Source organism: Danio rerio, chromosome 6 (assembly GCF_052040795.2).
Source record: "Danio rerio strain M-AB ecotype USA chromosome 6, GRCz13ab, whole genome shotgun sequence".
In the NCBI taxonomy this organism is placed as follows: Eukaryota; Metazoa; Chordata; class Actinopteri; order Cypriniformes; family Danionidae; genus Danio; species Danio rerio.
Genome location: NC_141026.1, coordinates 6,989,325 through 7,006,727, shown reverse-complemented (window position 1 = coordinate 7,006,727; position 17,403 = coordinate 6,989,325). Strand labels below are relative to the sequence as shown.

The window sequence follows — 17,403 nt, the reverse complement described above, 5'->3', positions numbered from 1 at the left end:
TTTCAACAGTTTATTGTGAAAAATTTAATTGATACTAGTCTTTCATATATATATATATATATAAAACAATCTTATTTACCTGAATTATGTTTGGTTTTTTTAAAACATCTTTGAAGGTACAACATGTTTGGAAACTCCCTCCATCTTGAACATGTTCTCAGATGGCACTATTCATTTTCATAGAAACCACCGAAATAATCTTTCACAGAAACGTTTTAAAGTGGCATTACAGTGTTGTGGTGGAAATGACACTGATACTGTGCGACAGCTATATTTTGTATGAAAAATAATATTCATAATAGTCTCTCATTAATAACTATAAAATATTTAAATGATTTCACTAGTGATTAAGATGCATGAGTTGATAGCAGATAAATATTATTTTAAAATGTTATTTTCATTGTTGGAAGTTTAACTCTGGGTGTGCGTCAAGATGCAAACAGTGATTGACACCTAAAAGTAGGTTGAATAATATGGAAAATATATAATAGAAAGGTAGTAAAAAAATGTAAAGTACAACATGATAGCATGGATCTGCCTTGTATCACCGGTTTAGCCTGGTGGTGGTGGTTTAATTATACCTGCCAACAGTCTGGGAGTTTTCCGACCCATCTTCCTGCCAATTATTGAAAATTTTTGGCCAAATTTGTATGAGAAACACAGGAGAAACCATTTTGACAGCAAAAAAAAAAAAAAAAAAAAGTATTTTTTTATTAAACTTTTTTTTTTTTTTTTTTATTTCAAAAATCTGTGAAAGTATGAAGTTAAAATCTTATATTGTTGTGATTATTGTTGAGCCAGTTACTGAGCTACTATTTAAACTGAATAGAAATTAAATTAACGTGTTACTAACCCCGTGTTACAACTTGCACTGCAGGTGGTGTTAATAATATTTTTTTTTTACTCCTGGCTCTTTTGGCAATACTGCACAGAAACCACTGGTCCAGCAATCATAATTCCAGTGCTCATTTGTAGGAGAGGCTTGTGTGTTCTTGGAAAAAAAAAAATGGTTTGTCTAAGTCTATTACTTTGTTCATTATTTGACCAAAACCAGTGTTGCTTTGTGTCCTGCTCTCCCCTAGATATACACATGATAAGGATGTGAATGATTTGCTGATCAAATATATAGATTATTCAGCCTATAAGGAAAGTATCATTGTAATATATATCCTTTTTAAATTGTAATGGAAAACAAGTTTTGGTAAATACTTTTTACCACACACCATTTGAATTTGGCCAATCTGCTCAATTCATGCAACTTGGACTACAAACTATATATATATATATATATATATATATATATATATATATATATATATATATATATATATATATATATAGTTTGTTTTTTTAAGAAAACGCATGAAATTAGATTTATTGATTTATTAGTAGCCAATCATTACAACCCTTTGCAACCAAAAGTGTCAGATTCTGCCCCTTTTTTAAATGATCATTTGCTCATTGGAGAGAAAAAAAAAACTGAAAAAAAAGACATTGACATAAATAGACCTGGCATGTATGAAATCTTTCATTCATTTTCATTCTGCCTAGTCCCTGATTAACAGAGGTCGCTATAAGCGGAATGAGCGTCAACTACATATGTCTTCCAGCCACAACCCAGTACTGGAAAACATGCATGGATGCCATTTTATAAGCTAATATTTTTAATTTATTTAACTGTTTAGTGACCATTACACATTATAACAAAGAAATTTTAACAGTACAAACATTTGTTTATAATTTTACTCTACAGCTCTATTTTAGCAGTCTTTTTTTCCATCTCTCAATTCCAGTGTTTATTTCTATAATTCCTTTCATAATTGTTTTTGCTTTAAAATCTCAGAGTTGTTTTAGTATGCTGCCGGCGTATGTAAAAATAATACATAGTAGATAATGCTGCTGATAATGGCCTGTTTGCCTTGCAGGAGATGAACAGAGCTTTTAAGTCACTGAACTCTGATCACTCTCCGGCCTTCGCTCCTCCATCACTGTGTGTGTGTGTGTGTGTGTGTGTGTGTGTGTGTGTGTGTGTGTGTGTGTGTGTGTGTGTGTGTGTGTGTGTGTGTGTGAGAGAGAGAGGGAGTGATAAAGTATCGTCCGTGTTGTGCAGCGATTCATTTGAATGAAGATTAGGTCATCCTGTTGGGCGGGAAAGATCATTAGGGACAGGTGCGCGTGCAGCCAAACAGATTACTACAGCGCCTTTCTGAAATGAACTTTCTATTGATTGCTGGGCTTTTTTAGGGGGCAGGAGAGCAGAGGAGAGGAGAGGTGAGCCTTGTTTTTCTCTCGTCTCGACTGAGCACAGATGCTTCCGTGCTGGGAAGATAATTTGCTGCATGGAGGGCCGCTTTCCTCTCATCGACACGCGCCTCATGCCCGCTCTTCATTCCGTTCGCATTACGACTGCCATTTACTCAGGGATGAATTAGAAAGTGACATCAAATGAGAAATACCAGGAGGGCTAAAGGAGAACGCTCGTGTGGCACTAATAAAAATGGGACATAATCTTGTATTCCCAGTGTTTTCCGGAGATCAAGTTGCTTTATTTTAGAGCTGTCGAATGATTAATTCTTTACACGATAAATGTTTGTTTTTACATAATATAGGCTATACATGTGTAACATCTCATATGTAAAAACACACCACATAAACAAGGAAATACTATTTACAGTGGGTATAATATGGAAAGTATTCAGCCCCCCTTAACCTTTTCACTCTTTGATAAAGTAAATGAATATCTTGTTGAATTTATTTTCTAATCATTTAAGTTAATTTTTCCTCATTAATGTGCACCCAGCTCCCCATATTGACAGAAGAACCCAGAACTGTTAACATCTTTGCAGATTTATTTAAAAAGAAAAAATGAAGTATCACATGGTCCTAAATATTCAGACCCTCTGCTCTATGTAGAAGAAGCTTCCTTTTGATTTAATATGCAACAAGTTTTTCACACCTGTATTTGGGGATCCTCTACCATTCCTTCTTGCAGATCCTCTCCAGTTCTGTCAGGCTTTATGGTAAACGTTAGTGGACAGCCATTTTTAGGGCTCTCCTAAGATGCTCAATTGGGTTTAAGTCGTTTAAGTGGAAAGTATTCAGGCCCACTTCAATTTTTCACTCTTTGTTATATTGCAGCTATTTGGTAAAGTCATTTAAGTTCATTTTTCCACATTAATGTACACACAGCAGCACCCCATATTAATGATGAGATCAAGATCGAACTTTCTGGTCTAAGTTCTAAGCGGCATGTGTGGAGAAAACCAGGCACCCCCCCCCCCTGTGTCCCGGACTTTTAATAACAAAAGTTTTCAGGTAAACTGTTGGGGTGTTTTTCAGCTACAGAAATGGAATGAGGGAAAGATGGATGCGGCCAAGTACAAGGATATCCTGGATGAAAACCTTCAGAGTGCTCAGGACCTTAGACTGGGCTAGGCCGAAGGGTTACCTTCCAACAAGACAATGACCCTAAGCACACAGCTAAAATAATGGAGTGACTTAACAACTCCATGACTGTTCTTGTAAGGCCCAGCCAGAGTCCTGACTTAATCCCAATTGAGCACCTCTAGAGACCTAGACATGGCTGTTTATCAACGTTTACCATCCAACCTGACAGAACTGGAAAGGATCTCCTAGGAGGACTGGCAGAGGATCTCCAAATCCAGGTGTGGAAAACTTGGATCTTTCCCGAAAGGACTCATGGCTGTATCAAAAGGGTGCTTCTGCTAATTAAAAGCAATAAAAAGACATTTCCTAAGATATGCATTTTAGTCTGGAGTGAAAGTTTTGGTCACAAGATTTTAAACTTCTCATGGGGGTAAAGTGATGCAGCTGTTCAAATAAATTTGTGAGTGATTGACTGAAGAGATTTAAAGAATAATAATAGTATTTTAAAATGTATTCTAAACTGAACAGGCAGCCTGCGGAGTGACTTTAGGTACGGAGTGACGTGGTTTATTTTTTTAAATGTAATACTTAATTGAAGATGAGCAACTGGAGTTTTGGAGATGCCATAATTTGAAGAGTTGCAGTGTTTTTTTTTTATGACCTTGGGGAAAAAAATAATGGAAATAAGCCAAAACAAAGACAAAAATAGGATGCGAGCGATGAGCTGTCAAAGTTGATCTTGACAGAGAATTGTCAGAATGATGGTGAATAATTTTTCCATAGTGCTTTTCCAAATACGGGACCTTACAGACCCCTTGTACGTGCCCCTGTCAGAGCCGGTTAGCGTCTCTCCAAATATGATAAGAACGAATACAGACAGCAGCCAAACCAACCTCCCCAAACAACACGCAAACACACTCTCAGAGCATACGACTGCAAAGCTATGAAGATTTCAGATCAGTCATGTCACTGACTCGCAATTCTTGTAATAACGGTGTCAAAAGCTAGTAAATTAAACCAATTTGTGTCACAGGCTTCAGTAACCACAATCCCCAGATTTAGCCATTTGTTTTGGTCTCGGCTCACACTTGCTTAAAAAAAAAAAAACGGTTTCTTCGTGTAATAAGTGTGAGAACAAGCCAATACCATTACATTACTGCTCTCTGGATGTGTGGGCTTCAAACAGGCACAAAGAGACGAGTAGATTAAGGCCTACATTTGGAGCGGAAATTGGCTCTCTCTAATTTCCCACTGACTGATAATTGAAAATGATGCTAAGGTGATAGATTCACACACATACACACACTTTGACCCAATCCAAAATCAATTCCTTACCCATACCCATTTTCGCACATTACCTTGAAGGGATAGGAGTGTCCCAATTCTCTTTTGTTTGGAGATGTAGGGGTAAGGGGAAGGACCACATAGTCCTTCTAACGAAGACTTTTCAGGACCACACTACAAATGAAGCGATACATCAACCTGATCTCTTGAGGAAACCAAACTATTTTACGTTGTGTCAATTTAGAGGCTAATTCTTAGGAATTCATACGAGTTCAGTCATATGAAAATGTATGATTTATATATATATATTTTTTTCTTCTTTTTTTTTTCTTTGTTTTAAAATATTTTTCAAATGATGTTTTACCGAGCGAGGAAATTTTCACAGTATGTCTGATAATGTTTTTTTCTTCTGGAGAAAGTCTTATTCGTTTTATTTTGGCTAGAATAAAAGCAGTTATTAATTTTTTAAACACTATTTTAGGGACAAAATTATTAGACCCTTTAAGCTATATTTTTTCTCAATAGTCTACAAAACAAACCATCATTATACAATAACTTGCCTAATTACCCCAACCTGTCTAGTTCACCTAATTAACCAAGTTAAACCTTTAAATGACACTTTAAGCTGTATAGAAGTGTCTTAAAAAATATCCAATCAAATATTATTTACTGTCATCTTGGCAAAGATAAAGTAAATCAGTTATTAGAAATGACTTATTAAAACTATTATGTTTAGAAATGAGTTGAAAAAAATCTGCTCTGTTGAACAGAAATTGGGGAAAAAATAAACAAGCTGTCTAATAATTCAAGGGGGCTAATAATTCTGACTTCAACTGTGTGTGTATATATACATATATATATATATATATATATATATATATATATATATATATATATATATATATATATATATATATATATATATATATATATATATATATATTTGGACTCATTTGTACCAGTTGAGCACACAGCCTACTTGAGTATTGTTGCTGACTGTGTCCATCCTTTTATGACTACAGTGTACTCATCTTCTGATGGCCACTTCCAGCAGGAATCACACAGCACAAGGATCAACCACTGATGCTTCACAGTTTCATCTTTGAGTATAGAAAACAACACTAACTTTCCCCTCACACTTCCAATAATATCCAGCTGAGCATAGCGTCTTCATGACTTGACTCAACCGGGATCTGCTGAAGTGTTTGTGGGCGTATTTTTCCCAAGCTTGCACTCGCACCAATTGGGCGGGGCTTAAGTTTCATATTGACGTCACGCCAAAACGGCTTAAGACTCCTTATCAAGACGATTCATTTGAAGCACTATGTGTCGACTCTTATAAATGAATCAATAGTTTTAAACATGGTGCACTTTCAGATTTAAGCTTTAGCTGGATATTTCACTTCACTTAAAGGGTGTGTTACATGGAAGGTCATTTTCATAAACCCATAATAGGGGCTCTTTAAAACTAGTATGTTGAGAAAAAAAAAATCTGCGTAAATTCTGGAAAAATATTAAAGGAATTTATACATAACAGGAGGGTTAATAAATCTGACTTTAACTGTATATAACTTAATTGATCTTTACAATGATAGAACGCTTTCTACCACACTGTTTACAGTATTCAATAAACAGCGAGATTTTTGAGCACAGACTGTGTTTACCTGTGTGCGCATGCAGCTCATGTCTGTGTTTATATCCAGAGCTGTAATCTCAGTCCTGCGAAGCCTCCACAGATGCTGTTAGGATGTGTAGCAGAGGCTCATATCCAGCAGTGAATATTACCTTCTCCACCTCAGCCCTGGGGTGTTCACTACCCTGCAATCCAAACACCTGCACTGACAGACAGCAAACCCTCTCTGGCCACTATTACACGAGGCAAGTATGCAGATGAAATACAAATCATGTTGCAATGTTTATTGGCCGATTTTGGATCAATTTAAATTACTTGCTTATTTGATGTAACCAGAAAAATTTCATGTAACAAACCATTTACTAATCTATTGAATGGAGTTACTAAGGATAATGCAAGGTCTGTTGACAATATTCCTGTTATTTCTCAGGGTAAAATGATTAAATATGAGACAAAACAATTGAACTGCATAAAAATATGGTTTGCCAGAGAACAAAATAATTACAATTACTATATTATTAATGCAAAAAAAAAAATAAATAAAAAAAAAAATATATATATATATATATATTGTTTGGCATAAACCTCCTGATTTTCAAGGGCAAAATAATAATTATTTATTCATTCATTCATTTTCTTTTTGGCTTCGTACCTTTATTAATCTGGGGTCACCACAGCGGAATGAACCGCCAACTTATCCAGCATATATTTTACGCAGCGGATGCCCTTCCAGCTGCAACCCATCTCTGGGAAACATCCATACACACCCATTCACACACACACACACACACACACACACACACACACACACACACACACACACACACACACACTATGGTTAATATCAGCATACTCAATTCACCTGTACCGCATGTCTTTGGACTTCTGGGGGAAATCGGAGCACCCGGAGGAAACCCACGCCAACACGGGAAGAGCATGCAAACTCCACACAGAAATGCCAACTGATCCAGCCGAGGCTCGAACCAGCGACCTTCTTGCTGTGAGGCGAACGTGCCACCCCACTGTGCCACCGCATCACCAATATTAAGTGAAGATTATTTATAAACAAATTTCGAGAGGATCACGTGCTTATGATCGTTCATAGCTGTTCCAACTTTAGCTAATAAGTAAATATCCTATCAGACCATCTTTAACTCACTATAAATAACAAGACTTTTCTCATCTGAATATCTTCGCCCCACCCAACCCTACTTTCCCTCCTTTCAAACGGGCGACACAGTGGCCAGCGATTAGCGCTGTTGCCTCACAGCAAGAATGCCCCTGGTTTAATTCCCTTCCAAACCAGGCGACATTTCTGTGCAGAGTTTTGGTCGTTCTCCCCGTGCTCGTGTGGGTTTTCCCCGGGTCCTCCGGTTTCCTCCCACGGTTCAAAAACAAGCACCCTAAACAATTAATCCAAAATATTTTAGCCAAGCTCTGAGTACACCTTCTCAGCATCCATATCCCACACTTAGCTACAATAAGCAGGAGGGGGAGTCATTGAGATCTACCTGAGCTCAAACTACCCTCTCGCCTTGCAAAGGGAGGCAACTCAGGGCTCTCTCCCGGGACAGCATGCCAAACAAGCTTTATTATCAATTATCAGCTAAGTGTGAACTCTTGAATTATAATTATAACAATGTCCAAATTTATAAGACAATCAAAACAGTATATTATTAATATTAATTATTATTATGGTATAATAATATTATTAATAATAATAATAATTATATATATATATATATATACATACAAACAAAAACAACTTCAAAACAAGTGAGCAATTTAATTCAAGTTTGTATCAGAAAAATATGCATGTATGTAGTTTTGGCCTTTAACTATCTCTGTTTTCAGTTTCATCACTGTAACTATTAAAAAAAAAAGTTGAATATGGGTTCCACAAGGAAAATTTAATACTCATTCTATGAAGCATATCCTGCAGAGCACTCAATGAGAGGCTTTAATCAAAATTTGTCAAATTAATGTCAAATTAAAACTTTTAGCAATGTTAAAATTAATGCTGAAGACATCAATCATTTCAATGTTCTTTCTTTCTTTTTTAAATATCAGAAGTTAATTGTGATTGACATTGATTTCATTGTCGTTGTTCAATTCAATTTGTTTATTGTCATGTGCAACACGTTTCCCTGTACAATGAAATTCTTACTTTGCTGTCCACAGTGAAGTCATACACATAACATACACATCATACACAACCTACACATAAATACACACATTTCATAGTTATACTTCTGTACATATATATATATATATATATATATATATATATATATATATATATATAAACGATACATAATACTGGTTGTGGAGTAATGTAAACACATGTAAACAATGTATAGTAGTTCTTAAAATTGTGCTTATTATGCAAAATGCGCCTCATGAACAACACATGTACAGCATTTATTAATCATAATTGAACATTTACTAATGCATTATTAACATCCAAGTCCATGCTTGTTAACATTAGTTAATGCACCATGAGTTAACAAACTAACAGTGAACTGCTGTATTTTCATTAACTAACGTTTACTAGCATAAACAAATACAGTAGTAGATGTATTGTTCATTGTTTGTTCATGTTAGTAAATGCATTTATTAACATTAACTAATGAACCTAATTGTAAAGTGTGAGCGTTTGGGTTTACTGTAGGAGTCTAAGTTTCAGTGTATGTTAATTTTGTATACCGCATATCCTCATATTAATTGTGGTAAATTTACCTTATTTTTCAATGCGAAAGTGTGCTCGTTTTTACGATTTAGAAATTACGGTTCAGTTGCCTATTGGAGAAATGACTAAGAATAATAAACAGTAGAAAACGATCAATCTATTTGCTCTACAAACAAGTTTGTTAATGACGTACATATAAAATAGAACAATATAATATGTAAATATCAGTTTGCAACACCAAGCATTATAATGCACTGTGTTTAATGTTTAAAATCAATGGAAGTGAATGAGACCGGAAGTCGAGTCAAAAAGTTTCTAATGGCTGCGCCCACTCACAGCCTACATGAAGAATAAGGTCAATATAGCATAGTATAGTCTAGTCTAGTATAGCGTAGTGTAGTATAGTGTAGTATCGTATAGTATCGTATAGTACAGTATAATATAGTATTATAAGCAAAATGTAAGATGAAACAACAATAGGCTACTGGAAAACAAAATGTTTACTTTGACTTTAATCAGGTTATCAAAAGGCATCACCTTGCTAAAAAACAGCTTAAACCAGCCTGTGCTGGTCAGCTGGTTTTAGCTGGTTGACCAGCCTGGTTTTAGAGGGTTTTGGCCATTTCGAGCCTGGTTTCAGACATTGGCCTGGTCAGGGTGGAAAATGACCAGCTAAAACCAGCTTAACCAGCCTGGTTAATGATGGACATAGCCGGTTTTGGCTGGGTCCCCAGCCTGGCTAGACTGATTAAGCTGGTTTTAGCTGGTTATTTTCCAGCCTGATCAGCTGCAAACCAGGCTGGAAATGGCAAAAAAAGGGCAATGTGCCTCTAAAAACCAGGCTGGTCAACCAGCTTAGACCAGCTAAGCAATTTTTTTTTCCCGCAGAGCTTCTTAAAATATGCCTTCATTAAAATATTGTGGCTAAAAGTAAGAACATTAAAGAACACTTAGTTGGAGAGATTTCAGGATTAAACCATGTCTCTCCAGCAGGTGTCAGTGCAGGCTTTGTGAATGGCTGTTGGCCGGACTCCCTCAAGATTGAACCTCAGGTGAAAACACCTCAGTGGGCTAAAGAGAGCCTGTCTGCTTCATCGCTCTGGTCCACCCTGTCATTTCAGATCTGTGCAATGGTGAGAAGACAGACCAAAGAAAAAGAGGAATACAGTCTGGTACACTGATGGATGAGTGTATTATCTGTAGTGATTTTGCTCCTATTTTTAACCGAGAACAAAAATGGGGGAAAAAAATAGGAAGAATTTTGTGGAGTCACACGTTGCTGTCACTCATAAAAACACTGGTTTGTGCTTTATTACTATAGTAATAATCGAAAAAACAAATCATTATAGCCATTGTGAAGTTTTGTATTTAAAATCAGAATTGTGAACTTGGGAAACCTTAATACCTTTTTGTAGGCGCTCAAACGCTTCATCTGTATATGACCCAAAATCTAAGCTTAAGTGTACTAAAGATACAACTCTTTACCATATTTACCATTTGAAGATACTTATTATTATTTTAAAGGAACACAATTTTTAATTTAATTTTCATTTAACACATTATCTCGAGTTAAACAGTTAAGATTTAACAATTTTGAACCCATTCTGCTGATCTCTGGGTTTTTTGGGAGCACTTTTAGCTTAGCTTTAGCTTACCATAGATCATTGAATTGGATTAGACCATACCTGCCAACACTCCCGTTTTTCCAGGAAGTCTCCTGTATTTCCATCTCCCGCCAACCTCCCATTTTGTTATTTCTCTCTGAAAATCTCATAATTTTACCCCGCCTCTGAGTGACCAGATGGACGCCACTCCCCGCCTTAAATTTGCCAAAAGGCATCTGAAAGACTCTCAGACCAAAAGAAACTAAATTCTCTGGTCTGATGAGACTAAAATTGAACTGTTTGGAGTGAATGCCAGGTGTTACGTTTGGAGTAAACCGGGCACCGCTAATCACCAGGCTAATACCATCCCTACAGTGAAGCATGGTGGTGGCAGCATCATGCTGTGGGGATGTTTTTCAGCAGCAGGAACTGGAAGACCAGTCAGGATAGAGGGAAAGATGAATGCAGCAATGTGCAGAGACATCCTGAATGAAAACCTGCTTCAGAGTGCTCTTGACCTCAGACTGGGGCAATGGTTTATCTTCCAGCAGGACATTGACCCAAAGCACACCGTTAAAATATCAATGGAGCGGCTTCACAACAACTCTGTGAATGTCCTTTAGTGGCCCAGCCAGAGCCTAGAGCTAAATCCTATTGAACATCTCTGAAGAGATCTGAAAATGGCTGTACACCTAGCTTCCCATCAAACCTGATAGTGCTTGAGAGCTACTGCAAAGAGGAATGAGCAAAAATTCCCAAAGACAGGTGTGCAAAGCTTGTGGCATCATATTTAAAAAGACTTGAGGCTGTAATTGCTGCCAAAGGTGCATCAACAAAGTATTAAGCAATGGCTGTGGAAATTGACGTACATCGGATTTTTCAGGTTTTTTATTTTTAATAAATTTGCAACAATTAAAAAATGTATATTTTTTTCACATTGTTATTATGGGGTATTGGGTGTAGAATTTTGAGGAAATAAATGAATTTAATCTATTTTGGAATTAAGCTGTAACATAAAAAAGTGGATAAAGTGAAGCGCTATGAATACTTTCCAGATGCACTATAATATATAGCTTCCACTAGACAAATATTGTAGTAGTTCCTAGAACTAAATATGGAGGTACTAATTTTTTGGTGTGTTCTTACTACAAGATCAATTACAGGGACCCATTTTAGTGGGACTAAAGGGGCTTTTACAAAGGTAAGTTAATATAACTTAATCATAGGAGCTAGTCACCAAGCCGGGTTCCCATACAATACAAAACAAAACCAAAACAGTTTAAATTGATACAAATGCTATAAGAACAAAATTTCTCCGGGAACTGCTTGGTGGCTAGTTCCTGTAATTGAGTTCCTGTTACTACCTGGTGTGAAAGCCACTGTCAATACCTTTTGAAAAGATACCACCATAGTGACAGATTTGTACCCTATGCAGTGTTTATAACTGCTGCTAATTGTTGTGAATGTGATGCCACAGTACCGACATTTTAGTTCTTTTAACTTTTACCACATTTTCCCGGAGTCTGTCTGATGTTTGTTTGCACCTCGCTAAATAGCCGTTCCCCACAGTGGCCCAGTCATTTTCTCATTTATTAAAAATAGACATGTTTTCCTCTCTTCCATTCTGCCTTTTTTGTGTTAGCTTCTCCTTCCTTGGGAAATTAAAATGTGGATCAAAGGTCGACTCCGTAATCCAGGGGAGACTTGTAGGAAGTGCCACTTGGCAGGAGTTAATTAGGAGACCACCTCTGGGGTACAGTTACTAATACCACCCAGCAATGTAATAACAGGCAGGAAATTCATTTGTACTCTCTTCCTGTCACAGTTTCCCAACAAGAGACAAAGAGCTGTCTTTTGCTTTCTCACAAGGGTTCAATTTATTCTTAAATAGCATTTCAAAAGTTGTCTGTAAATATCCAGATATCTCCTAGCGGACGCTTTGTTTGATTTTGCTAAAGAGGATATAGAGATGGCAGATGGTACACGCGTCTAGTTCTCCTTGGAAGATTGACAAGAAGAGAGAGAGAGAAAAAGAGAAAACGAGAAAAGCATGAATGGAGACAGTTTGGAGTTTAAACCCAATTATCACGCTAGAAGAAAACCAAAGAGATCACAAATTTTTACAAAATTGGCCCTGTTTACTTTCTTAATATGCTTTCTTTTATTGTAATTGATTAATCAGTGCAATTAATATAAGATGCCAAACGTTTGCCTTCATAATATATGTAAGGTAATTATGAGACTCAAGTTCAGAAGACAAACATAGGTTCAGAAGTTTTTTATTTACAATTCACAATTAATCTCAATCACAATCATCTGTATATGACCCAAAAAGTAGTCTAAAGTGTACTAAAGATACAACTCTTTGCCATATTTACTACTTGAAGATACATATTAGTATTTTAAAGGAACACAATTTTTATTTTATTTTCATTTAACAAATCATCTAGAGTTAAACAGTTAAGGTTTAACAATTTTGAACCCATTCTGCTGATCTCTAGGTTTGGTGGGAGCACTTTTAACTTAGCTTAGCTTAGCATAGATCATTGAATTGGATTAGACCATACCTGCCAACACTCCAGTTTTTCCAGGGAGTCTCCAGTATTTCCATCTCCTGCCTACCCCCCGTTTTGTTATTTCTCTCTGAAAATCTCATAATTTTACCCCGCCCCTGGACCTCAGCTCTTTGGTACTTTCTGTAACACCCTCAGTTTGCCAACTTTGGTATATCTGGTCGCAACGACCACCTGAAACGTGGTCCATAGTACAGCTCCTAACACCACAGTACTGTTCCTAACCCAGTTCTCAACTATATTATTCAGACAAACACAACCCGCAGATATTGATTAGACCAATAAAACTTCCACAAATGTCAATATTTTACCTTTTTAAACCTTAAATCTTTTGTAGTTACATTGTGTACTAAGAACGAAGGAAAATGAAAAGGTGCTATTCATATGTCATGTCAATATGGCAAAGAACTACTTTCCTTGTTCAGAGTTCAGAAGACAAACGTAGGTTCAGGAGTTTTTTATTTACATTTCACAATTATTCTGGGTTATGAATGATGTTGTTTCACATCATACATGACCAAAACCTTGTGTAAAACTCCTTATATGTACATTTAGCAGTGTCAGATTGACCTGCTTCACCTTGACTCATGCATTTCTCTTACTATTTGACATTTTCACTACAAATGCTGAAATGACTTGTGTTTTTCATTTCAGATTCTTCAAATCATGTGAATAAGAGGCACACTATTGGCTGCTGGTTGCTAAGCATCTAGCAGTAATATTCTAACAGGGTTAACACTGCAAAAGTGAGTAAAAATGTGAAACGTTGCTTTACTCTGTGTTAAAAGCAGGATTAAGAACAGCCAGTGATTTTTTTGTGCTAAATTGTTGAGATATATTAAAGACAGGGTATTTGTTTAAAACACACATGTTTTTTGTTATGCTGGTTGAAAATCTCTTCACATTTTGGTCTGAGGTTTGCATATGTGCATTTATGGGTTAATGCAATGTGGGTTTTATTTATTGTGTATGACCATACACCAAAAGCGCTTCACAGCCATGAGGGGGGTCTCTCCACACAACCACCAGTGTGCAGCATCCATTTGGAAAATGCGGCGGCAGCCACAGGACAATGGATTCAGTGCATTTACCACACACCAGCTATAGGGAGAGTAAAAATACAGTGATAGAGCCAATTCTGTGGATGAGAATGATTAGGAGGCCATGATTAGTAAGGGCCAATGGAGGGAATTTGGCCAGGACACCGAGGTTACACCCTCACTCTAGAGAAATGCCAAGGGATTTTTAATGACCACAAAGAGTCAGGTCCTTGGTTTGGCATCTCATCTGAAAGATATCGCTCACTAACAGTATAGTGTGCCATTCACTTTACTGGGGCATTAGGACTCACACAGACCACAGGTTGAGTGCTTAACACACACCAGCTGTAGGGGGAGTGGAGAGACAGTGATAGAGCCATTTCTGTGGATGGGGATGATTGGGAGGCCATGATCGGTAAAAGCCAATGAAGGGAATTTGGCCAGGACACCGGGGTTACACCTCTACACTTTACAAAAAGTGCCTTGGGATTTTTAATGACCACAGGGAGTCAGGACCTCGGTTTGAAGTCTCATTCAAAAGTTGGCGCTCACTGACAGTAAAGTTTCCGCTTAGGACTCACACATCCCTCTACTAGCCTAACTAACTCCACTTCCAACAGCAACCTAGTTTTTCCATGTGGTCTCCCATCCAGGTACTGAGCTGGCTCAGCAATGCTTAGCTTCAGTCAGTAACCGGTCTTGGGCTGCAGGGTGATATGGCTGTGGCTTACGTTTCCAGGTTTTCACAACAAAACTAGCCCAATAGCCTCAAAATAGCCCACTGCCAATCAAAACTGTTAACAGTATGCATTATAGTTTCTTCTTTGTAAATAGAACTTAAACTGACAGCACAGCTGGCACGGTGTTTCATATATGCCCATCATGTGCCGTCCAGTTAAAAACTTAATGGAAGAACTGTGTTGGAAGTGAACCCTAAACTTATGAAATCAATTTTAAATGAAAGATATTAAAAAAATATTAAATAAACGTGAAAAATACTCATTCAATTTTCAATCGACAGACTTTATTTTGGCAGATTACATAGTTTTGCATTTATTATTCAGCAACAAACCTTGAGAGACCTGCCAATATGTTACCACAGAAATAAAAACAGCCGTACACACGGTCTCTCCTCTAGTGCCCCTGTGCCTCACAAAAGTGTACGTACTCTGTTTCATCATCCTAGCACCTTTCCTAGTTTTAAATCATTGGTGGAATATAAATCTGGTAAAGTAAAATATTTCATCATGTCAAACCCTTAACCCGCGGAAAAAAAAACAAACAAAACAAAAAAATCCCATGGCAAGTGTTAAATGTAGTCTAAATCCATGGGAAAACCACAATCTTGGCAACTCTGCGCTCTTGTGCTTTGGACGAGTTATGGATTATTGAGAGAGGACAGGATCTTTAGATCTACCTTAGCTACTTTAGTCTCGGAAATCAGCTCGACATTTCAAAGGTAGAGTTTACCCAAAGTTGACAATTTTCTTTTCCTCAAGTGGTTCCATACCTTATGAGTTTCCTCATTTTAAAAATATTTAAAACAAATGTTAGAAACCTGCAACCACTGACACCTATAGTAGGAAAAACAATTACTCTGGACATCAGTGGTTACAGGTTTCCAACATTTTCCTAAATAGCTAGGGTAGCAGACTGTGGCACGCCAAGTATTTAATCGTAAAACATTTTCATGAACATGCAGTAGTGCACAAACTCTTGCAAGGTCAGGATACTAGTTAAATAATACATAGAGGTTTGAAAAATTACTTTAAGAAAACCTGCCATCAAAAGGACAAATTGGGCACCCTAATAGTAACTCCTGGGGTCCCTAAAGTGTGTGGGCCCTTAGAATTGTCCTAACTTTCCTCTCTAGCCGTGCCCCTCCTTGCCATATAGACATATAATTTCACGGATACCCTTCCAGCCGCAACCCCAACCCAGGCTCATTCTGAAAACGTAGTCCAGCGGACGTGTCTGGAGACCACGAAATTTGTCCCAGGAGGTACGTATTTATGCAGTTTTTATTTTCGCGAATCCGCGAGAGGCCGCTGTGCGCGATTTTTCGTATTTCAAACGTCTCTCGTGAGTGCCGTTCGCGCCCACGCTGTTCTCGCGTAAACCCACCAGAGGCCGTTGTCTGACTGACCGAATGATTGACTGCGCGACCGGCCAATCGGCTGAACCACCCTCCTCCTTACCTGAACCCAACCAGTTTTACCGATTGACCCGCCTGCCCGCTCACTTCCCTAAACCCGAGCAACAATTTAGAAAAGCCGTCTAGAAAAAAGAAAAACCCTCGTCTGTTTTTTCAGATTTTACCTCGTTCTCACCCAGTTATGAACTCGTTCGCTTTATTCTTTGGATTCTGTTTTTGTCTTACCTGGTTTCTGGAACCGCACTTCCCCGGACTCGAACCCGGACGCCTTTGTCAACTCCTCCTCTCTGCATCTGAAGTCCGCCGACGCACACGATGAGCTGACCGAACAAACTGACTGCAGCGGGAAAGCCCTCCACACGGAGGTAAGCGGTCAGCCGTCAAGCGCGAAAGGGAACGACGTCACTCCGCCCCGTAGCGTTCGCTTAAAAAAATGAAATGCACCCATGCGTACCTCCCGGGACGTATTTCGCGGTCTCCAGAAACGTCCGCTGGACTACGTTTTCAGAATGAGCCTGGGTTGCGCAACCCAGTACTTTGGACTGAGGGGGAAACCAGAGCACTCAGAGGAAACCCAAGCGAACATAGGGAGAACATGCAAACTCCACACAGAAATGCCAACAGATCCAGCCTGGCTTGAGCCAACAACCCTCTAGCTGTGAGGCAGCAGTGCTAACCACTGATCCACTGTGCCGCCCTTGGAACAACACCAGGGGAAAATAAATAAGGACTGACAATTTACCATATTTACACTATGGGTTCTAACACTATCAGTCCTGTTTGATTCATAGTAAGTGCCTCAATGATCTTTCCAAAGCAGCTCTGATTTACCTTTACTTGTTGAACCTGAGCTATTTCTTTAGCAAGCATCCTCTCTTCTCTTTTAGACAGAAACTACTTTCCGTCTTTAACCTTAAGTGTAAGGTAGTTTATAGGTCACAGATGCAGTTAAGTCCTGTCAGAGCTGTCCATTAATGTTACAACTTCCTGCCTGTGTGCATGAATGTGCGTGTATGAGTTTTTGTTGATCCCATACAT

At 37.9% G+C, this 17,403-nt stretch overlaps 1 protein-coding gene across 6 annotated transcripts in view; it reads left to right on the top strand.

Moving 5' to 3' along the window:
- The window catches only part of ccdc88aa (coiled-coil and HOOK domain protein 88a), a 177,407-nt gene that overhangs the window by 116,199 nt on the left and 43,805 nt on the right, over positions 1 to 17,403 (top strand). The gene's annotated exons all lie outside the window — the stretch shown is intronic.